Below are 25,653 nucleotides of genomic sequence, written 5' to 3'. Positions count from 1 at the left end.
CATAATTATTGTGTAAGATTGAACATGAGTAGCAATTAGGTTTTATTGATTATGATCCCAGTTTTCGATAATAACCTAAGGAAACGATAGGGTGAATTAAATGATTTATGCTTCATATATTGTTGTTCAGCTTAACTACTCCTATTCTTAAAGCAGTTATTAATTTGATGAGGATTGCTTAATACCAATTCAGTTAATAATTAGAGTTAACAAGAGTGTTGGGCTCGAATTGATGAGTATAGGGAAGTCAGGGGTTTACCTCACTGTTTGGTGAATCAATGTTAAGTATTCAATAAGAGATAATTATATTTCTTTTGTCTATGATCGAATTAATGCATTGGAATGCGAATTACCTTGGACTAAAGTTTATTTAATTAGAGAGTTTCTTATTTAATTTTAGATCTTAATTTTTGATTTTTGATTTCTTCTTTAGATTGTGAATTACCCCCCCCCCCTCCTCCAAACCTTTGTTTCTTTCTTTTTCCATTACACAAGTGCATAAAATTTTAGTAATTCAGTCTCTAGGGTTTGACTTGGATTTACCACTTGCTGCAAAAAAATATTTTATAGCTGGTAATTTCAGTTAATTTAAATTTTGGTAGATTCGATAATCATCAAGAATTTTAACGCTGCTGCCGGGGACTGGAATTTATTGGTATTCTGTTATTAATTTTGTTTGTGAAGTGTTGGTATTTTCAGGTTTTTGGAAAAAATTATGGTGTTACTATTCATAGACAGATTTTTAGTTGAATTTGGAGGGCGGCCCATACCTATTTTGCAGGAAATGATGCTATGATCATGACCAATATTAATCCATAGGATGTATTGGCCCCACCCTCTTGAGGCCAAATTCGATTGTTTTCTAGGGTTTTGAGGCATTTTTCTATTTTTACTTTGATTTCTTTTTGTTTATGACAAGAACTTCTCAATTTGGTGAGTTGATCTTTGATCCAGAAGTAGAAAAAATAGCTAAACGGTTGACAAAATTGGCTAAGCAGGCTAAGTAGATTTCGAGTACATCTAAAAGGAGTCCAATCTCCAAAGGAGTTAAGTTCAAATTCAGATTTGGATTTAAATTCCAAAAACGAAACCATGGCTGCTAGAACTTTGAAAGAGTTGGCTGCTCCTGATCTAAACCAACAGCCTTTGTGTATTCAATACCCTGCTTTAAATGTTGCTTTTGAGTTGAAATCTGGACTAATCCATTTGTTGCCTAAGTTTCATGGTCTTTCTGGTGAGGATCCACATAAGCATTTAAAAGAATTTCATGTTGCGTGTTCCAGCATGAAACCTTCAGGAGTTTCAGAGGATCAAATCAAGCTTCGAGCTTTTCCCTTCTCACTGGAAGGCACAACTAAGGATTGGTTGTATTACCTTCCTTCCGGATCTGTCAACTCATGGAATAGGATAACGCAAATATTTCTGAAAAAGTATTTTCCTACTTCCCATGCTGCCAATATAAGAAAAGAAATTTGTGGCATATGGCAGTACAATAAAAAGAGCTTATATGAGTATTGGGAATGATTTAAGAAACTGTGTGCAAGCTGTCCCCATCATCAAATAAGTGAGAGGCTTTTGATTCATTATTTCTATGAGAGACTTCTACCAATGGATCATAGTATGATAGATGCTACTAGTGGAGGAGCTTTGGTTGATAAGACACCAGAATAGGCAAGGAGGCTGATTGCTAACATGGCAGCAAATTCTCAGCAATTTGGAATGAGAATGGATCACACACCTATAAAGGTTAATGAGGTAAATACATCTAACCTTGAAAAATAAATTTCTGATTTAACTTCTTTGGTGAGGCAATTGGCTGTAGGAAACATGCAAACTGTTAAGGTATGCGGAATTTGTTCTGGTTCGGTCATACTACTGACATGTGTCCTGCATTATAAGAGGATGAATCAATGCAACATGCTAATGCAGTAGGACATTATGGACAGCCACAATGCAGTTATGATCCCTTTTCTAATACTTATAATCCAGGATGGCGAGATCATCCCAATTTGAGTTATGGGAATCAACCGGTGTAAAACTAATACCAACAGCAAAGACCACAAGTGAATCAACCACCTCCACCTCTGCCTCCCTTAAATCAAGGTATGTCACTTGATGAAATTGTTAAGGCTTTGGCTAACAATGCACAACAGTTTCAACAGGAGACCAGAAAAAGCATTCAAAACATAGAGGCAGATTGGTCAGTTAGCTTCATCTGTGAGCAAGCTTGAAGCTCAAGGTTCTGGAAAGCTTCCATCACAAACAGTCATAAATCCCAAAGAAAATGCGAGTGCGATACTGTTGCGGAGTGGGAAAGAAGTTGATAATTAGACTCCACATGAGCCAATAAAAAAGAAGAAGCAAGGAGCAAAAGAGTCTAAAGTTCCTAAAGTTGAGGTAAATACTGAACCTAAACTGAATAAAGTTAATAATTTTGTTCTTCCTCCATTCCCATGCAGGTTGGCTAAAAATAAGAAAGAAGAACAAGAGAAAGAAATTTTGGAGACTTTCAAGAAGGTAGAGGTCAATATACCTTTACTTGATGGGATCAAACAAATCCCCCGGTATGCTAAATTCCTTAAGGAGTTATGCACTACAAAGCACAAGTTGAATACTAATGAGAAGATCAGGGTGGGGGAAAATGTATCACCATTGATTCAGCGAAAATTAGCCCCTAAGTGTAAGGATCCAGGTTTGTTTTGTATTCCCTGCAGAATAAGTGATTCTAAATTTAAAAATGCAATGGCAGATTTAGGAGCATCTATTAATGTCATGTCATATTCAGTTTTCCAGACTTTGAATTTGGGTCCTTTGAAAGAAACCAGTGGCATTATTCAGTTAGCTGATCGTTCTAATGCTTACCCATTGGGAGTAGTTGAGGATGTGTTGGTGCAAGTTGGAGAATTGATTTTTTCTGCAGATTTTTACATTCTGGATATGGAGGATAGTGTTCTCTCATCAAATTCAGCTTTGATTTTGTTTGGAAGACATTTCCTAAAAACTGCCAAAACAAAAATTAATGTGGATGAGGGTACCTTAACTATGGAGTTTGATGGAGAGACCGTCAAATTTAATATCTTTGATGCCATAAAGTATCCTGCTGATAATCATTATATTTTTTCTATTGATTTTGTTGATACATTTGTGCAGGATGTTTTTGAGTTAAGCATGGAGGATGAGTTAGAAAGAAAATCACATTTGCATGAATTAGAAGAAATTCGCCTTAAGGCTTATGAGAATTCTAGGATCTACAAAGAAAAGACAAAAGGCATTCCATGACAAGCTAAGGAAGTAGTTTGTGATTGGGAAAAAAGTTTTATTGTACAATTCCATATTGAAGCTGATGTCGGGTAAGTTGCATTCTCATTGGATTGGACCCTTTATTATTACTAATGTGTTTCCTTATGGTGCAGTTGAAATTCAAAGTTTAGGAGCAAACAAAGTGTTCAAGGTCAATGGTCATGAACTCAAGCCATTTTATGAGGGGTCTCAAGAGCATTCAGTGGATTAAGGAGCTTTGCCATTTCGAGCTAACGTCGATAAACAAAGGCGCTACTTGGGAGGCAACCCATGGGGGGCTTGTTAGCTATAATCAGATTTGTTTTATTTTCCTTCTCTTATTTTTTTTTTTCCTTTTCTTTTGCATTTGGGCTTTACATTGGGGACAATGTAAGTTTTAAGTGTGGGGGAGGAGAAATTTGTTGCTGCAATCTTTTTAATTGTTTAAAAAATAATAATAATAATAATAATAAATAATAATAATAAAATAAAATAAAATTTGTTCTTATAAGCTTGATTCATGATTCTATATTAACTCTCGAAGAGAAGTGCTTTTTCCTTGAAATGACTTTTCTATTTTAGGTTGAATTTTTGAGATTTTAGGCAAGGTTATAGTAACTTTAATGATGGATTTTCCTTCTTCTCCATACCATATAGCAATTTTTTCTACATAAATCATTTAGGCTTGATTTAACGGTGAAATGATTAGTTATGTGTGCTTTAAACTAGTGTCATGCATATTTCAGAACTTTGTTTAATCTATCAGGGCACTTTATAATATGTAGATGCATAAATTGGGGGAAATAAAAGGTTGAACTTGAAAATTACTCTGCTATTTTAGTTAAGCAAACTAACCAGGGGTCTTCATGAACCCCTTGTCGATTCTCAGGCCAAAAGCTAGCTCGAATATGAGCAAGGTACTCTTTTGAAGGTGACGGTTGAAATAAAAAAAAAAAAAAGTAACGGTGACAAGAGAGAAGTACTGTAACACCCCTATGTTTGGTAGTGCATTCTACTATTCCGGTGACAGTGTCTATCCAGACAGCTAAGATGCTAGGAATTATATTTAAATATTAGTGTGGAGATATAAGGAAGTGAAATACAATAGAGGAAAATACAAGAAAAATAAAGGAAAAATAATAACAATGAAATGTAACCAAGTTAAACAAGCTAGCACCATAGCGATGGGTGACCGCATGGGGAAGTTACGGCACAGGCAATAGCCAACCCCAAGACTACAGGGAACCCTCGAAATTTAGTTTTGAGATTTAATTAAAGACTTATTGAAGTATAAATATCATTAGAAATATCAAAGAAAAATTAATTAACTAGTACAAAGAAAAATGAGAAATCGAGAAAACGATAAAAATCGATGTTACCGAAAAATTAGGAATGCAACCCGAATAGAGGCATTGTAGTCAATTGACATCTCGAGTTGCCTTTTGACCTAAATTTCCATTAAAAATAAATGATATTAAACTTTGAAAATATTATGAAAATTAAAATGATGATACATAAATTAAATAGTAAAAGAAATGCGGTAAAATGTGAGAATTTAGAAACTTGGAATAAATAACCATAATATCACCTTAGTGCTCCACTAACCTTAACCTTGGGACACCTAAAGGGACACTTGGGAGGTCAAGAACTCATCTTCAACCTTACCTTGCAAAACAAGTTGAAAACCTCCTTGGGAATCCTCCATTGCCGTCCACACTCCAAGCTTAAGTCCACCATGATTTAGCCATAAAAACCTTAAGCTCCCTTCATTAAACTTGACCACCATACCTTGGGCAGCATACTTAGAGCAAGAAGGATAAGTTTTGGTGGATTTTTGAAGAAATCCAAAAGAGGTAAGTTGTTATTTTCAATCTTGCTTCATTAAACTTTGAGTGGATGTTGTAGGGAGTTATTTTGTGGAAGAAATTTTGAAGTTTGATGGATTAATGGAGAACCACCATTTTGGCAGCCATGGAAACTCAATATTTTTAACTTGTTTTTACTTGTTAATGGTAGTTTAAGATGTTGGTATAAGTGTTTATGTGTATAGAAATAATTTGGATAATGTATACTAAGTGTATGTGTGATAGTGCACTTGGTTTTGGAAGCTTGAAAGCAAATTTGAAGGAGATATTTTCCATGAGGTGAATTGGCAATTTTAAAGAGTGGTTAGAAATGTGTAATTTCATGGAATAGTTTGTTGAATTATGTTGTTTATGGTAGCAGCATGTATATGTGTATAATAGATTAGAATTGGATATGTAAATGGGGTATGTTCATGTGGTTAAATTGTGTAAATGGACTTTGGAAAATTCTGGGTTATAATATGTATATTAAGAATGGTTACAAGCTATCCAAAATGACCAAAATGTGTTGTTAAGTATGTTAATGGTATGGTACAAACCAGAATTGGCATGAAAGGGTTAGCTTGGTAAGTATAGAATGTGCAATTGGTATGTGATGAAGAATGTGTAGCAGGGCAGTGTATGTTTTAGCTTTGAACCTTAAGTGTGTGACTTCAATTGGCATGAGACTAATTGGAGGTGAAACTAGGAACAAAATGTGCCAACTTTCATGAAGGAAACCTACCTAAAATCTGTCCATAAAGTGACATAAGAATTGACTAAATCCGGATTAGTGACTTGAAAGCCTGAAAATTGATCATTTGGGCAGCAGTTAGTGTTTTGACCATAACTTACTCAAAACAGGTCCAATTGACCTGAAATTTTTACCATGAATAGTTTAGACATAGATCTACAATTCTTATGGAGACACCAAAGCCCAGAAATGGCCACACCCAAGCCAAATAGCTTGCAAAATTTCAGGTACCAAAACTGGCCGAACCAAAAGTAACCTAAAAATGACCTAAGACTACCATTTTAGTGCATTCTGTCCAACATTGATAAATTGACCATATCTTGGTTTATACAACTCAAAATAACCTGAAATTTTGCCCCGCGAGTAATAAGACATAGACCTACAAGTTTGTAGTTTGTACCGAAACCCGAAAATAGAGGGAACTAGGTCATCCAGCTAGGTTAAAATAGTACACCAAAATCCGATAAATTACAATAAAATGCAATACACTTGGAAATGAAATTGGTAACATATACCAACACTAAAGGGCTAGAAAATGTGACATATTGGTAATATTATAATTGACTCACTTAGAGTGCATCAAAGGTCAACATTATAGGTTGACTAATGAAATGAATTGAAGGGAATAGTACTAAGAAAATTTAAATATTGGATTTTATTATTAGAAACACATTCATTGAGTACTGAAATACTTTAAATTGTATGTTTCAGTTGAAAAGGATATTGAGAAGCATAAGGGACACTGAGTCAAGGCCTAGAGGTGACTCAAACCAGGTCTATGCACAATACTTTTTATATTCACTGCTTTTACTAGAAAATTTATTTGGAGAAATGAGTTATGAATAATTTTTTATTGTTTTGGCATTGGGAATCTTAATTGGAAATTATTGTGTTGCCTACTTTGCAAATGGAAATTTTGAGATAAAATATGATTTGTGGTTTGTATGAAATATTAAATATTGTGATTTGGAATTGTTTTGATTCACACTTGGCATGACAATATTACTATGTTCCTCCTCCACTTATGGAGAGAGTGTGATTATATTCCTCCCTCTTTGACTTGTCAGTCTGAGGTGAGTGTGGATGAGTACTCATTATCTAGCTAGCTTCCTCCCTCATTGATTTTGATTATTGGGGTGAGTGTGCCTTGTCGTGGTGTATAACACGGCATTTTTGGAAAAGTTTGTGTCATGACCTATGTTGTGTTATTGATTGGCAACACTGTATTATTCAATTGTTTGATCAAATTTGTGTTATTTGAGCTTTGAAAAATTTTGAATTGTTTGAATTGTAAATTGTCAATAAAAGTTTTATATACAACATTTTAAATTGTTATTGTGCACCACTGAGTAAATTTTACTCAGCGATAGCTTTTTCATTGCTGTCGCAGGTAGACAGACGGACAGAGCAGCAGAGTAGGCTGCTTGTACCACATTTTGAGATTTCGCCGGGTATATCGAGTATACCATATTGTGTAGTTTTTGTTGTAATGTATGTGCACTGTATGTATATATTATACTTGGTCTTGAGCAGTTGTAAATTAAAATTGCAAACTATTTTGGCCTATAAAAGCATTGTGATAAATTTATCTTATCTCGGTTTTTTTTTTAGAAACACTGGAAAATTGATTGTTGAACTGAGTTGATAATGTTGAGAAATTTATTGTGTTGAACAAATTATTGGAGTTTAGGATTGAGGAATTATATATTTAAAGTGCTTTTTACAAGTTTTTGAAGAACTGTTTTATTCAAAATACAGATGGCACTCTGCCAAAATTTTTATAAAAATTATGGATACTCAAATTTGTTGTTTTGTTTCACTTCAGTTAAAAATTTTCAATACCTGTCAAAAGTGCTAACCACTATAAAAAGAAGTAAGAAAAGGTTTGAAATCCCTTATAGTGTATTTAATGGGTTATCAGTAGACGAAGTTTGGTAATTCATTAGGTATACTACGGGATCATGTCATGCCTTACGGAGGGGTAGGGTGTGACAAGTACCAATTTCAAATATATATAAAAAAAAGGGCATTTCTATCTCCCCTAAGATTTGCAAAGAGCTATAATTGTAGTGCCTTGATAAATTAGCCTTGTGTTTTGGTGTGTATTGATTTAAAACTTTATGGAACTTTAATTGTGTGAGCTTAATTGATTTCAAGCTTTTTGTTTTGTATTGGAAAATTGTTGATATATTGGTATGGTGTTGATGGAATTTGTTGTGATGGTTATTACCTTACTTGCCTCTTCTTTCAAACTTTTAATCTTTTGTTAGAGAATGTTGTGATAGGGTGAAGTTAAGAAACTTCTAAATGGAGTTGATTGAGAGTTTAAGTCATGCTTGAGGACAAGCATGGAATAAGTGTGGGAGAATTTAATAAGTGCATAATTTATTAATTTTAATCCCATCACATTTAGTGTTTTTAGCGTGTTTTATGTTTAATTCAGTTGGTTAAGTATATTTATCATTTAGGCATATTTTTAGATAGTTATTGGAATAATTGTGTTAAATGGAGAAATTTTTAGCATTTGACCTTTGCTGTATTTTTTAAGTGTTTCTAAAGTTTTGGGCCTCCAAATTGAGTGATGCTTAATCCATTGAAAAGCTAAGATAGAGCACTACAAATGATAAAGAGGGACCAATGCCCAAATCAGTCACCAAGGTTCACAAAGTGAGTTATGGATCTATTTTAAAAGCCCAGACTTGATGTGTCACAATCAGTATCAATATTTATTTTATATCTGGAGTTCCAGACGTCCAAATGAAGCAAGCCTAAGCCCAATTGAACCTTAAGAGCTACCTCTACAACTTCTATGAGGGGCTGGACGCGAGATGAGGCCATTTTAATTGTGAAAAATTGTAATGAAGTCGTTACTATGGGCTGGACTATCTGTCTGAACTAATCCCAATTTTTGGGCCATAACTTGGGCTTTAGACTTCTGATTTAGGCAAATGAGTATCGTTGGAAAGCTAAGAAATAGGGCTACAACTTTCCTGAAGAGGGCAGAGACAGATTCGGAAAGAAAATTGCTGAAAATCGGCCTTAATTTCAAAGACGTTAATGCAGGCTGAAAATCTACCTTTTGAATTTCAAAACTTTTCCTAGTTTGGTTCCTATCTTTGGGATTAGGTTTTCGATTATAAATGTGTCTTTGGGCAGCAGTTAAAAGACAACTATTCAGCAGCCTCTCGATCTCAAAAACGCCTTCATTCTCTATAGAAGACCTTCGTTCTCCACTCTCTTTTTATATTTATTCTTTATTTTTCTTTAATATTCTGTAAGCTATGAACATGAGTGTGATACCCCTTACCCGACTACAGTGTAGCCGAGCAAGTTATGCCACTCAGTGTGCCGAGCACTCTATTTTATCTTAATTAATTTATATCATGCTTTTGAATATAATTTGTGAAATATAATTTATTTAAGCCATTTATCGAAATTATAATTTATTTGAGGTTCCGAGAATTTTATAGAAAATCCGGCAGAGTACCGGCTAAAAATAGAGAAAACAGTTCTTCGGAACCTGTGAAAAACACTTCCTATGATCATATTCAATCATATCATCACTCTCAAACTTCAATATCAAAATCTCAACATTTTTCACCATTCATTTCTCAATCATTCATCTCATTTGATAATCATGTACCAGTTACAGATCAATATTCACTTTTCCATTTACAAACACAAATGTGCATTGTTTACATGAAAATCAAAATACATTACATATGAGAAAATCAAAATTTATTACAGAATGCCAAAATGACACCTAGTGTCCTACCAATGCACTGTAGAAGTTGAGGTGACACGGACACTATGCAGAACTGTGAACGGCCTTACCCAATCTGTGGTCTACTGGGCCCTCTGTCCAAATCTTCGATTACTCAGCGTTGTAAAAGCGACGCGCTAAGCATAAAGCTTAGTGGTGCCAATAATACAAGAAAATACAAAATGCAAATAAAAATAATAATTTCCTTGCTATTGTGTTCATAAGAAATGAATAATTACTAACTTATTGTGTAGTCGAGGGCTAATCATGTTTCATGATATTAACTTCTTCATGCATTTCGTTAATTATTTTCTTCATGATATTTAGCTTCCTTGTATTTTTGTAATCATTCCTGATACTTAATTTTCGTATTTTCTTTAATAATCAGTTCAATTACAGTTATACTTTTCCATGCCCAAGTAACCTATACTGGATGACTGGACTGGATAACGGGTCGTTGGAACTGGACACCGCGGTGCCTCGGGCCGTCATACCATGGGACGCAGAACGTCAACCATGTATGCAGTCAGTATGGCTAAAAAGCCATGATATCACATAATCGGGCATAAAAGCCATGCATACGGGTATAAAGCCTTTCGCAGTACTGCTAAAACAATACCCTATTGGCATGCCAAACTATCCAAACCAATCTTGTTAGGTATACTAGGGCATTTGATACTTTAAAATTCTTCAATCTTTGAATTTCAACTTTTGGTGTCACTATTCATTTCATTGGTCAACAAAAAAGTTGACTTTTGCATAGAAAATATGTACATTGACTTTGGCACTTCAAACATACCACATTTTTCATTTAAAACTTGTTGGCATTAAGCATTAATACCATTTCTAAGCTTAAATCAAGAGAAGCAAAATTTTCAATTTTTGTAACTCAACTTTACTATTCCATTGGGCACTGTTGTAGTAAGAATTTGAGGAAATGGTAAACATGAAAGTTGTTCCTTATTTTGTCTAGTTGAATTTCCTTTTTTTGAATCACTCCATTTGGAGTTTTGTAGCTCAAGTTATGGCCAAAATAAGTTTATTGTTCACGTGCACTGTTCATGCTGAGATTTTGGGTCTGGCAGATTTTTGGTCCAACTTTGGTCAGTAATTTGATCAAGTTAAGTTCATAATTTGGTCTAACTTTCTTCTTATGAAATGTTCAACCATACCTTAGGTTTCCATCGGTTCAAGAATCGCCTTAATCCGAGTTTTCTAGAGAGAGTTATAGCCATCCAAACATTACTACTCAAGTGAAAATCTGCAGAGTTGCAGGTTTGATAACTTAACTTTGCCAATAATTTGAATGGGTTAATGGCATAATTTGAGGTGATGTTCTTCATGAAAGTTGTTTGTCTATATCCTATCTTGTTGCTGTAAAAATTTCAGGTCAATTGACCATATCTACAGTGAGTTATGGCCAAATGAACAGTTACTGTTCATTTGGTCATTTCTGCAGGGGCTGTTTGCAGGGTATCTGGATTGGGGCCAAGTTTTGGTCCTCTTGCTTTGGTATTTTGGGCATGGTTTGTTCAGCAAAAATGTGCCATTATAAGCCTAGTTTCATGTCCAATTGGCCAAACACTAATTGGACCTACACAGCCAAAGTTTGGTCATGCAAGTGGACCAAATTTCACCACTGCTACACTCACAAGGCAGCCTACACATTCACTTGGCTATACTATTTTTCAATCCAATTCATGGTCAACATACCTAAAATGGTCACTAATTGACCATTAAAAGGTTCTCTAACAATTTCCTAAGCCAAGTCAATTTTTCACTTCTCAAAACCCTAATTCCCATATGAGTTTTCACAAATTCCTTATTTAACTCTTCCATTCTTTGTATATGTATATGTATACACTTTAAACATAAGCTCTAGTTCACTCTAAGTCCATCAAAACTATCAAAATAATTCCTTCACAAGGGCTGCAGAAAATTCATAGTATGTATACACATAATTCATGTTCATTTAATTTACAATTTCTCACTTATTTCAAGCTTCTAACATGGAATCAAAGAAGTATATATATAAGTAGGCACTAACCTCACTTTAACCTCTTGTAGGGCAGATTTCTCCAAGCTAAAACTTCACTTTCATTCCTTTTCTAGGCTTCCAAACACTTCCCCAAGAGGTATGGACAAGTTTTAGTAAAGGTGACTTAGGGTTTAGTAGTGGAAATTCATGGGAAAAATGAAAGTGATGAAAGAAACTTCTATGGAGGCTATGGAGAAGAGAGTCACATATTGGAGGAAGAAGAAGAAGAAGAGCAGATTTATTTTGGTCCATTTTGACTCTTTTAAGTGTTTTAAGAATGCTTATTAACTTGTGATTGGTTGGGATTAAGTGAGTGACATCATGTGATGTCATTATCTTTAATTTTCCTTATTTTCTTTTCTTTTCTTTTCTAATAGCTTCAAATTAATTTTTCATCAACATTAATTCATATTTTATTTCATAATAATTATTTACTCAACTGGATAAGTCGGCCAAAAATCATCTCTGAAGGCGAAATGACCAAAATGCCCTCCGTTTGGCTTAACGGGTCAAAATTGTCTGTACTGATTGAAAAATTTTTCTAAATATTTTCTTGGCATTCTAATGCCATAGGAACCTCAATGACCCTTCTCTGGAGTCCCAAAAATTATTTTATGAATTTTTTCCCGGGTCTAGGGCTTCTTGTTGCGAGAACCGCAACTTCCCTCTGAGTTACCCCTCGCTAGGGCACCGGCTCGTTTAACTTGGTTGTATTTTATTTCTAAAATTTTTGCTAAATTTTTCTTATTAATATTTGAGTTAATTATGGTCCCTCACTTTGATTTAAATATTTTTCCGGACGTTCTAGCTGTCCAGACTGACACCGGTCATCGAAACAGTAGAATGTACAGAGTGGCTATCGGGAGGGTGTTACAATGAGTGGCTAAGTTTTAATTCAGTTCAAGGGATTCAAGTTCTTTTGCAAGATTTGTGAGACCAGGTTCTTAATTTAATTTATATCTTTTTAAATATCTATTGTTTTCTGATTTCATTGTCTTTGATCTATTAAATGATTTGCTAAAAAGGCCTATTAGTTAATTGTTTGATGTGATCGATTACTAGTTCATCTTCATAATCTGTAATTGTTGTGTAAGATTGAACATGAGTAGCAATTAGGTTTTATTTATTATGATCCCAGTTTTTGATAATAACCTAAGGAAACAATAGGGTGAATTAAATGATTTATGCTTCATAGATTATTGTTCAGCTTAACTACTTCTTATTCTTAAAGCAGTTATTATTTTGATGAGGATTGCTTAATACCAAATCAGTTAATAATTAGAGTCAACAAGGGTGCTGGGCTCGAATTAATGAGTATAGGGAAGTCAGGGGTTTGCCTCGCTATTTGGTAAATCTACGTTAAGTATTCAATAAGAGATAATTGTATTTCTTCTGTCTATGATCGAATCAATGAATGTGAATTACCATGGACTGAAGTTTGTTTAATTGGAGAGTTTCTTATTTAATTTTAGATCTTAATTTTTGATTTTTGATTTTTGATTTCTTCTTTGGATTGGGAATTACACCCCCCCCCCCCCCCAACCTTTGTTTCTTTCTTTTTCCATTACACAAGTGCACAAAATTTTAGTAATTCAGTCTCTGGGATTCGACCTGGATTTACCACTTACTGCAGAAAATATTTTATAGCTAGTAATTTCAGTTAATTTAAATTTTGGTGGATTTGACAACCATCAATGCTTTACTAGGTATAGAGTACCCCAAGAAGATACTGTCACACCCTACTCTCCCGTAAGATGTAACATGATCCCGTAGTATACCTAAAGAATTATCGTACTTCGCCTATCGATAACCCTTGAGATATACTACGAGGGATTTTAGAACAATTTTCATGAAATTTAAATCATCGATTAAAATCTGGTGTTATAAAATTTTTTTCAAAATTTCAGTAAAGTGCCGGCTGTGTTTTGAGAAAACAGTTCTTCAACCTGAAAAGGAAAAACACTCCCAATATGTTTTCTCAAATACAACTCCAAGAAACTTCATTTCATCTCACAATTCAATCTCAACAATCAATCATTTCATTTTTAAACCAACCTCATCATAAAAGAAACATTTCATTGATTACAAGACTCAAAAATTAATATTACAAAACTATTCAGGTAAATGAAACCTCAAATTTACATTTATAATAATTTACATTTAATTACATACCAAAATATTTTACAAGAGTTTTTATACAACTGCTCAAATAATTTACATACATAATATTACATGCATACATCAAAACCTGTGTACATGGGTATACCTGGAGCTGATCTGAATGTCTCTTCAAAGAAGCTTACTCAATTGCTCTATGCTCTTTTCACCTGTGATAGCATACAAAGCTATCGCTGAGTGGTGAACTCAGTTGGTGCGCAACTATAATTTAAAACATAGTACAATATACCTTAACAAAAATTACAGCAATTAATTTTGATATTTGGATACTCATCAAATTCCAAAACTCAAAATATTCATTGCCAATAATATAAATCATTTTTATAAAATGACTTTGATCATTAAATTCAATTTATCAAATCATAACTAACCATTTAAGGTAATTCTAACAAAATCAATTATACATAAATCATAATTGAAATCACAATTCTTTATTATTCAAAAACATTCTTTATCTCAAAAAACCATTCTTTATCTCACTAGCTATGCAAGACTAATCCGAAAGGGCCATTTTCGAGGTGATTCTAACTCCCTATAGTCAGGGAGGTCGAATCGAATTCTAACTGCCTATGGTCGGGAAGGTCGAATCATCATGCACTTACACACCACAATAATGAATCTTCCAAAAGGGCCATAACATAAAAAAACTTAGATCCAACCTCTAATAAGAGGAGAATCTAAGTCTGTGCATGTACCATGGTAATCAAAACACAACTAACTCCATTGTCTTCTCAACAAATGAGAGAAATGGGTAATAACCCAGTCAAGCATCTATAGTGAGATATAAAATAATATCACAATCCTTTTAGTGAGCAAAATCACAATAAAATTCGATTCAAAGTCAATTCCAATATTCAATAATTTTTATGCTCATCACAATTCAAATCATAAATTTGCATTTTTCCAAGCAAATTGCCCAGCACAATTCAAAACATGTTCTATCACAATTTTCCAAAACATAATTTATTCAATTCACAACAATGCTTAATACTTGTGGAAATACCATTTCACAAAGCTAAATTCATACATACTATAACAATTTCAATAATCATTGAATTAAATCCAATGCTTGTTAAACATAATACATAAAAAAAATATTTCATTTGATCATATGAAATATTCAGAACAAAATCAGTTAAAAACTAGTTGTGCACAAACCTCTGATAAATGCCTCTCGGCTCTGACTCAGTGTTTCCTTCCCCTTCCTGAGTATTTGCTAACTGAAACACACAATTTGAAGTATTTCAGTACTCATTTAAACCGTCTCTAACAATAAGGCTTAATAATTAATTTATTGAATTCTATTATTTCCTTAGTCAGCCTAGTTTCACCTCCAATTGGTCTCATACCAATTGGAGTCACACACTTAAGGTTCTAAGCCAAAACATCCACTGCCCTACTACACATTTCTCATCACTTACCAATTACATATTTAACACTTGTCAAATTACTTCCTTCATGCTAATTCTGATTTGTACCTTACCATTAACAGCTTTAACAACACATTTTTTATCATTTTGGACAGCTTGTAACCATTCTCAATATGCAAACTATAATATAGAATTTTCCAAAGTCCATTTACATCATTTAACCACGTGAACATACCCCATTTACATACTTAATTCTAAACCATTATACACATATCAATGCTGCCATCAATAACAACATTTTAAACAACCATAAATAAGTAAAAACAAGCTACATATACTGAATTCCCATGGCTACCAAAATAGTATACCCCCATTAAAACATCAAACTTCAAAAATTCTAACATAAATCAACTACACAAAACATCCACTTAAGGTTTAATGAAGCAATAATGGAAAATACTCACTTACCACTTTTGAACTTCTTCAAAACCTCACTAAAACTTAACTTTCTTGCCCCAAGAATGCTGCACAAGGTATGCTGGTCAAGTTTAATGAAGAAAGCTAGTGTAAAGGATGGCTAAATCATGGTGAACTTGAGCTTGGAGTGTGGACAGCCATGGAGGACTCCCATGGAGTTTCGGCTGGTTCTCTTCCTAAGGTTGAAGATGAGTGCTGCACCTCCCAAGTGTCCCTTTAAGTGTCCAAATGCTGAAGTTAGTAGGGCACTATTAAACATTTTAATAGTTATTTATTTAGTTTCCAATTTTTGCATATTTTCCTCCTATCTTTTGCTATTTAAATTATGTACCACTATTTTAATTTTTCATGACATTTTCCTATTGTAATATCATGTATTTTTAATGGAAATTTAGGTCAAAAGGCAACTTGGGATGTCAAATGACCACAATTCCCCTATTCGGGTTGCATTCTCAATTTTTCGATAACACCGAGTTTTGTCGTTTCCTCGATTTCTCATTTTTCTTTTTACAAATTAATTAATATTTCTTTGATATTTCTAATGACATTTATACTTTAATAGATGTTTATTTAAGTCTTAAAAATATTTTCCAAGGTTTCCTGCGATCTAGGGCTAGTCAACGGCCCACGCTGCAACTTCCTAGTGCGGTCACCCATCGCTATAGTTTTCGGCTCGTTTAATTTGGTTACATTTCATTGCTATTATTTTTCGTTTCTTTTTCTTGTATTTCTTTTCTTTTATTTCATTATTTTATGTCTCCTCACCCATATCTAAGTGTAGTTCTACGCATCCTAGCTGTCCGAACAGACACTGTCATCGAAACAGTAAAACTCACTACCGAACGTTACAATTCTCCCCCCCCCCCCCTTAAAATAAATTTCGTCTAGAAATTTTACTCGCATCGATTCAACAATCAGGTGCTTTCCTCATGTCCTCTTCCAAGGCAAAACTTTAAGGAATACCTTATTACCCACTGCATATTCAATATCTCTTCTCTTCATTTCAGCATAGGACTTCTGACGGTCTAATGCAACCTTGAGTTGATCTCTGATCAATCTGATCTTTTCCTCTGTCTGCTAAACAATTTCTAGCCCAATCATCTTCCTTTCACCTACTTCATCCCAACATAGGGGAATTCTGCACTTTCTGCTATATAAAGCTTCATATGGAAGCATCCCAATGCTTAATTGGCAGCTGTTGTTATAAGCAAACTCAATCAAAGGCAAGTGTATATCCCAACTACCTTCAAACTCAATCGCACAAGCCCGTAGCATATCCTCCAATATCTGAATTACCCTCTCAGACTGGCCATCTATCTGTGGGTGGAATGCCGTGCTAAAGTTCAATCTAGTTCATAGGGCTCTCAGAAGACTACCCCATAATCTAGAAGTAAACCTAGGATCTCTGTCTGATACAATCGATACTGGCACTCCATGCAGTTTTACAATCTCATTTATGTACAATCTGGCCAATCTCTCCAACTATAGTCCATCCGGACTGGCAAAAAGTGAGCAAACTTGGTTAGTCTATCAACTATGACCCATACTGCATCATGACTATTCTGTGTCCTCAGAAGTCTCATCACAAAATCCATAGTTATCCGTTCCCTTACAATGTTTCATTGGGTGCCATTTGTATGCTAGCTTGACACTTATTATTGTATACAAATTCTGTTAGTGGGAGGGCTTATTACATTTTATAGGTTATTATTATCATTTCATTTCATTATTTACAGAAACTCAATGAGTTTCAGAATTTACCTGAATTACTTGTTTCGACTGTCCATCCGTCTGAGGATGATAAGTAGTATTGATATCTCTAAACTTATAGTAATTACTGTGGTACAGGTAGTTCACATTATTGTAACCGAGTTACTGACTCTAGCTACCTTACAAGTGTAGTCTTTCGACAGGCTAGTTCTGAAGTTTTAAATTTCTAACTAAAATTTTCACATTTATTTCTAGTAATAGCACTCTATTCGGGCGTAACTATATCAATTTCTAGATTACTTACTAATATTCTTATTTTATTGTACCACTAGGAAGCACGTAGCTCTACACAATAATCCTATGTCGGTACTGTAATCTGTAGCTTACAATACAAACATCGAGAACATTACATAGTCACTACGTTATAACCTCATGGACTAGGTTTTCTAACATCTTATCTTTCTCAAATCCACTAATATCCCAAACCGATTCTAATTACAATATCCCTTGATAATTACTAACAATAACATCTTTGCCCTCATATAGAGCAATTATATTACTATAACTTACTTTTAGGTCCTCTTGCCTTACATTAAGTAGGCTCGCCAATTAGCTTTATAATTTATGGTGTGTTAGAAAATACTTTTAGTTAACAATTCTTCCAAAATTAATGTCAATCATACTTATTATTATAGTTTTTATCCTAAAGGACTAGTCACTAATACATCGAAATTCATTCCCATGTAAAGGAATAGCAACATAACACATATAGTTTTAACACTAGCACACAACTACGTAGTTCTGGGATAAAATAATAACTAATTGTTTCTTTCAAAAATTAAGAACTTACCAACAGCAACATCCGAAGTTTATGTTCTTTCCCTTTGGCGCATAATGGATGCTCTGACTGGTGCGCTACTATATTCAAGTTGATTCACTATGTTATGGTGGTGAGGAGTACCAACTCTATTTCTATCTCGACTCTGATTGACTGTCTGTGAACTCTAAGAAGCAGATCGGGGTGCTCTAGTACAATCTCTAACAAAGTGTCCAAGCTTTCCATAATTGTAGCAGGCTCCAGAGGCCTTACGACAAATACCTCCATGTAGCTTACCACAAACATGGCAGAAACGGGCAGAATAGGAACTTCTTGTTGTTCGACAACTAGATTTTAGTGTTCTCTGCCCTGATGATCCGCCTCGGTCGTATCCCTGAGCTCGGGGTTCCTCAAATTCTTTTCTCTTTCCCAAATTACTGCTCGAGCTCTGACCCATATGTTTCTCCCTCTTCTCCATTTCACACTGCCTTTGTGGGGGTTGAGTTTGTGCTTGAGCTTGAGCTGACAGAGTATCAGCCATTTGTTGAAAGAAAGTGGCCATTTGCTGGGCCATTTATGCAGTAATTTTACCGGTAAAATTGGTACAGTCGGGCCTTCGACACTTTGTGGGGTCAGCCTCAACTTGTACTTCCGCATCACTGCATCGCTCTATTGTCTCATTCTTCTCTTTCATATCTTTTCACAGGATTTTCTATTCATATCCAACCAACACAAGGAGATTCCTCTCCATTAGTTCATATTTATGATGTAAATGTACTATATGTATTAAACATTTGAGCAGTTGTAGTTACTGACAAAAATATTTCAAATTCACAACTCGAAATTTACTTTAAAACCATTGCTCTGATACCACAAAACATGTCATACCCTACTCCCCCATAAGATGTAACATGATCCTGTAGTACACTTAATGAATTACCGTATTTCGCCTGCCGATAACCCATTAGATATACTACAAGGGATTTTAAAACAATTTTCGTGAAATTTAAATCATCGATTAAAATCTGGTGTTATAAAATTTTTTTCAAAATTTTGGCAAAGTGCTGGCTGTGTTTTGAGAAAACAGTTCTTCAACCTGAAAAGGAAAAACACTTCCAATATGTTTTCTCAAATACAACTCCAAGAAACTTCATTTCATCTCACAATTCAATCTCAATAATCAATCATTTCATTTTCAAACCAACTCATCATAAAAGAAACATTTCATTGATTACAAGACTCAAAAATTAATATTACAAAACTATTCAGATAAATGAAACCTCAAATTTACATTTACAATAATTTACATTTAATTACATACCAAAATATTTTATAAGAGTTTTTATACAACTGCTCAAATAATTTACATACATAATATTACATGCATACATCAAAACCTGTGTACATGGGTATACCTGGAGCTGATCTGAATGTCTCTTCAAAGAAGTTTACTCAATTGCTCTATGCTCTTTACCTACAACAGCATACAAAGCTATCGTTGAGTGGTGAACTTAGTGGTGCACAATTATAATTTAAAACATAGTACAATATACCTTAACAAAAATTACAGCAATTAATTTGGAAATCTGGATACTCATCAAATTCCAAAACTCAAAATATTCATTGCCAATAATATAAATCATTTATATAAAATGGCTTTGATCACGAAATTCAATTTATCAAATCATAACTAACCATTTAAGGTAATTCCAACAAAATCAATTATACATAAATCATAATTGAAATCACAATTCCTTATTATTCAAAAACATTCCTTATCTCGAAAACCATTCTTTATCTCACTAGCTACGCAAGACTAATCCGAAAGGGCCATCTTCGGGGTGATTCTAACTCCCTATGGTCGGAGAGGTCGAATCAAATTCTAACTCCCTATGGTCGGGGAGGTCGAATCATTGTGCACAGTACACACCACAATAATGAATCTTCCGAAAGGGCCATAACATAAAAATACTTAGATCTAACCTCTAATAAGAGGAGAATCTAAGCCTGTGTACGTACCATGGTAATCAAAACACAACTAACTCCATTGTCTTCTCAACAAATGTGAGAGACGAGTAATAACCTAGTCAAACATCTATAGTGAGATATAAAACAATATCACAATCCTTTTAGTAAGCATAAATCACAATACAATTCGATTCAAAGTCAATTCCAATATCCAATAATTTTTATGCTCATCACAATTCAAATCATAAATTTGCATTTTTCCATGCAAATTGCCCATCACAATTCAAAACATGTTCTATCACAATTTTCTAAAATATAATTTACTGAATTCACAACAATGCTTAATACTTGTGGAAATACCATTTCACAAAGCTAAATTCATACATACTATAACAATTTCAATAATCATTGAATTAAATCCAATGCTTGTTAAACATAATACATAAGAAAAATATTTCTTTTAATCATATGAAATATTCAGAACAAAATCAGTTAAAAACTAGTTGTGCACAAACATCTGATAAATGCCTCTTGGCTCTGACTCAGTGTTTCCTTCCCCTTCCCTGAGTCTTTGCTAACTGAAACACACAATTTAAAGTGTTTCAGTACTCATTTAAACCGTCTCTAACAATAAGGCTTAATAATTAATTTATTGAATTCTATTATTTCCTTAGTCAACCTAAGATGTTGACCCTCGATGCATTCTAGGTGAATTAGGTTTAGTGTTACCAATATGTCATATTTTATAGCCCTTTAGTGTTGGTATATGTTACTAATTTCATTTTCAAGTATATTGCATTTTATTGCAATTTTTCAGATTTCGGTATACTAATTTGACCTAGTCGGATGACCTAGTTCCCTCTGTTTTCAGGTTTTGGTCCAAACTACAAACTTGTAGGTCTATGTCTTATTGCACGCGGGGCAAAATTTCAGGTCATTCTGAGTTGTGTAGACCAAGTTATGGTCAATTTACCAATATTGGATAGAATGCACCAAAATGGTAACTTTAGGTCATTTTTAGGTCACTTTTGGTTCGGCCAGTTTTGGTACCTGAACTTGTGCAAGCTATTTGGCTTTGTTATGGCCATTTATGGGCTTTGGTGTCTTCATAAGAATTGTAGATATATGTCTAAAGTATTCATGGTAAAAATTTCAGGTCATTTGGACCTATTTTGAGTGAGTTATAGCCAAAACACTAACTACTGCCCAAAGGGTCAATTTTCAGGCTTTCAAGTCACTAATCCGGATTTGGTCATTTTTCAAGTCACCTTATAGGTAGAATTTTGGTAAGCTTCCTTCATGAAAGTTGGCAAATTTTGTGCCTAGTTTCACCTCCAATTGGTCTCATACCAATTGGAGTCACACACTTAAGGTTCTAAGCCAAAACATACACTGCCCCACTACATACTTCTCATCACTTACCAATTGCATATTCAACACTTACGAAATTACTTCCTTCATGCCAATTCTGGTTTGTACCTTACCATTAACACCTTTAACAACACATTTTTGGTCATTTTGGATAGCTTGTAACCATTCTCAATATGCACACTATAATACAAAATTTTCCAAAGTCCATTTACATCATTTAACCACATAAACATACCCCATTTACATGCCCAATTCCAAACCATTATACACATATCCATGCTACCATCAATAACAACATCTTAAATAACCATAAACAAGTAAAAGCAAGCTACATATACTGAATTCCCATGGCTGCCGAAATAGTGTACCCCCATTAAAATATCAAACTTCAAAAATTCTACCATAAATTAACTACCCACAACATCCACTCAAGGTTTAATGAAGCAAGAATGGAAAATACTCACTTACCACTTTTTAACTTCTTAAAAACCTCACTAAAACTTAACTTTCTTGCTCCAAGAATGCTACCCAAGGTATGGTGGTCATGTTTAATGAAGAAAGCTAGTGTAAAGGATGGCTAAATCATGGTGAACTTGAGCTTGGAGTGTGGACAGCCATGGAGGACTCTCATGGAGTTTTGGCTGGTTCTCTTCCTAAGGTTGAAGATGAGTGCTACACCTCTCAAGTGTCCCTTTAGGTGTCCAAATGCTGAAGTTAGTGGAGCACTATTAAACATTTTAATAGTTATTTATTTAGTTTCCAATTTTTGCACATTTTCCTCCTATCTTTTGCTATTTAAATTATGTACCACCATTTTAATTTTTCATGACATTTTCCTAGTGTAATATCATGTATTTTTAATGGAAATTTAGGTCAAAAGGCAACTTGGGATGTCAAATGACCACAATGCCCCTATTCAGGTTGCATTCCTGATTTTTCGGTAACACTGAGTTTTGTCATTTCCTCGATTTCTCGTTTTTCTTTGTACTAATTAATTAATTTTTCTTTGATATTTTTAATGACATTTATACTTCAATAGATTTTTATTTAAGTCTTAAAAATATTTTCCAGGGTTCCTCACAATCTAGGGCTAGTCAATGGTCCACGCCGCAACTTCCTAGTTCGGTCACCCATCGCTATGGTTTTTGGCTCGTTTAACTTGGTTACATTCCATTGCTATTATTTTTCCTTTGTTTTTCAAGTATTTTCTTTTCTTTTCTTTTATTATTTTATGTCTCCTCACCCATATCTAAGTGTAGTTCTAGGCATCCTAGTTGTCCGGATAGACACTGTCACCGGAATAATAGAACGCACTACCGAACATAGGGGTGTTACAGATACCTTCATCAGTTTTACAGCCAAATTTATCTAGATTGTCTTTGGTATTCAAAATGAAGTATTTACAATAAAAAAATCTAAAATAACCTACTTTAGGTTTCTTACCATTTCATAGCTCACAAGGGGTTTTCTTAAAAAAAGGTCTAATAAAAACTTTATATGAAACTTAACAACCGTATTAATGGCTTCCACCTAAAAAAAAGTAAGTTATATTCATTTAACATAGTCCTTTCCATGTCTAATAGAGTCCTATTTTTTCTTTCAATGGCACCATTTTGTTGGAGAGTCTTAGGAGAAAAAAAGTTATGAGTGATCCATAATGAGTTGTAAAACTTTTCAAATTCTCTACCATGATCACTTATAATAGAAAAAATTTGAAAACCTTTTTCATTTTGAACATTTTTTGAAAATTTCTCAAAAACATCAAAACATCAAGTATACCTAGAGTAGTCATCAATAATCATAAAAGCATAATATGCACCACTTAAGCTAGCTACTCTTGTAGGACCAAATAAATCCATATGTAACAATTAAAGGGGTCTATAAATAGATACGTTATGAATTGATTTAAAAGAGCTCTTGACTTGTTTACCCATTTGGCATGCATCACACACCATATCCTTTTGAAACTTAATCTTTAGAAGCCCATCAACTAGTTATGTAATACCCACCCTGTAGCAACTCTATACATTCTACTGTTCCGGTGACCAGTGTCGGTCTGGATAGCTAGAACGTCCGGAAAAATATTTAAGCTAAAGTGAGGAACCATAATTAACTCAAATATTAATAAGAAAAATTTAGAAAAAAATTTAAAAATAAAATACAACTAAGTTAAATGAGTCGGTGCCCTAGCGATGGGCAACTCAGTGGAAAGTTGTGATTCTCGCAACTAGGAGCCCTAGACCAGGGGGAAAATTCATAAAATAATTTTTGGGACTCCAGAGAATGGTCATTGAGGTTTCAATCGGTACAGACAATTTTGGTCTGTTAAGCCAAACGGAGGGCATTTTGATCATTTCACACTCAGAGGTGATTTTTGGCCGACTTGTCCAGTTAAATAAATAATTATTATGGCATAAAATGTGAATAAATATTGCTAAAAATTAAATTAAAATTAAGTAGACAAGAAAAGGAAAGAAAATGAAAGAAATTAGAATTATGACATCATTATGATGTCATCAAACATCCTCCCACCCAATCAAACTTTGACATATGGCATTAACTTATTTAAAATGACTAAATGGTCAAAAAAAAAAAAGAAAGAAAAAATCAGTTCTTCTCCTTCCCCATTTCAAGTCGTTTCCTCTCCTAGCCCAAAACCACCATTAAAGCTTATATAAGCTTTCTAACTCACCAAATCTCACTTGAAACCCTAAGTCCACTTCAACAAAATTTGTTTATACAACTTGGCAAGGTGATTGGCTGCCAAGAAAAGCCAAGAAACTGAAGTTTGTGAAGGGAGAAAATTCTGCTCCAAGTTGTAAGTGACCATACTCTTGCTATTTTTAGTTTAATTCATGTTTAATGGCATGATCTGTGTAGGAAATGTAAGAAAATGAAACAAACAAGTGTGTGTGTGCACCCTACTAGTTTAGGTAGCTAGGGTTAGTTAGGGTTGGTGATTTTGCTTGATAGCAAAGTGTTTATGAGCAGCCCTTAGTGCTAAATGCATGATTGAACTTAGTTGTGTAGGTGAAATGCAAAGATTAGGCATGTATGAACATGAAAAAATATGGACACTTAACAACATTAGGGTTTGCTCATGTGATGGTTCATTAACCTTGTAATGGTCAATTAGTGACCATTTGAATATGTATGATGAGGAAATGAAGTGAGTTGAGGCTTGGCATTTGTGTATGGGTGAGTTGCCTTGGCTGACCTGCAGGATTGAGCATAAGTCCAGCAGGTTTGGGCAGTTATAAATGGAGTTGTAGAGGTTCAATTGGTTCAAGGCCAATTGGACATGAAACTAGACACATAAAGGCACAACTTTGGTGAAGAAACCCTACCCAGAATACCAAACCAAGTTCACCAAAAAATTGACCTAATCCGGGTGACTTGCATTCTGCCTTGGCAAAATGACCAAATGAATAGTGTCTATTCATTTGGTCATAACTCTGTGTAGAAAGCTCCAATTGATCTGAAATTTCACCAGAAGAAAGCTGAGACATAGACCTACAACTTTCATGGAGAAACCAAACCCAAATATTGATCATAACATATTGAAAAACTGACCTGCAGTCAGTGCACAAAACCTATAGAATTGGTTCTGTCCAGAAAAATATGGAAAATTGCAATCCGGCCAGTTATGGTGTTTGGGCCATAACTTGAGCTACAAAACTCCAAATGGAGTGATTCAAAAAAATAAATGTAACTAAACACAATAAGGAACAACTTTCATGAGAAAACTTTGCCAAATTCCTACTGTACAAATGACCAATGGAACAGTAAACATAATGCTTGAAATCTGAAAGTGAATAACTAACACTAAGCTTAGAAATGGTATTGGCAACCAATTCCAACAACTTTAGAATGCAAAATGTGGTATGCTGGGAATATTAGAACCAATGTACCTATTTTCTATGCAAAAGTTAACATTTTAGTTAACTACTGAAATGAATAGTAACACTTAAACTTCAATTTCAAGAATTGTAAAATTTAAAAATGTTAGATGCCGTAGTACACCTAGCATTATTTGTTTGGATATGTTGGCATGCCAATAGGTTCATTAGCAAGATCGACATGG

At 34.1% G+C, this 25,653-nt stretch overlaps 1 non-coding gene across 1 annotated transcript; it reads right to left on the bottom strand.

Annotated features, from left to right (window-relative positions):
* Positions 1 to 1,455: 1,455 nt before the first annotated feature.
* On the bottom strand, positions 1,456 to 1,562 carry LOC131181813 (small nucleolar RNA R71). The gene has a single exon (XR_009150290.1). It is a non-coding gene; the product is annotated as a small nucleolar RNA R71 (small nucleolar RNA).
* Positions 1,563 to 25,653: the final 24,091 nt, after the last annotated feature.

The sequence above is a fragment of the Hevea brasiliensis genome, chromosome 7 (assembly GCF_030052815.1).
Source record: "Hevea brasiliensis isolate MT/VB/25A 57/8 chromosome 7, ASM3005281v1, whole genome shotgun sequence".
NCBI lineage: Eukaryota > Viridiplantae > Streptophyta > Magnoliopsida > Malpighiales > Euphorbiaceae > Hevea > Hevea brasiliensis.
The sequence above is the reverse complement of the archived record's forward strand: the minus strand, read 5'-3'. Positions and strand labels throughout refer to the sequence as shown.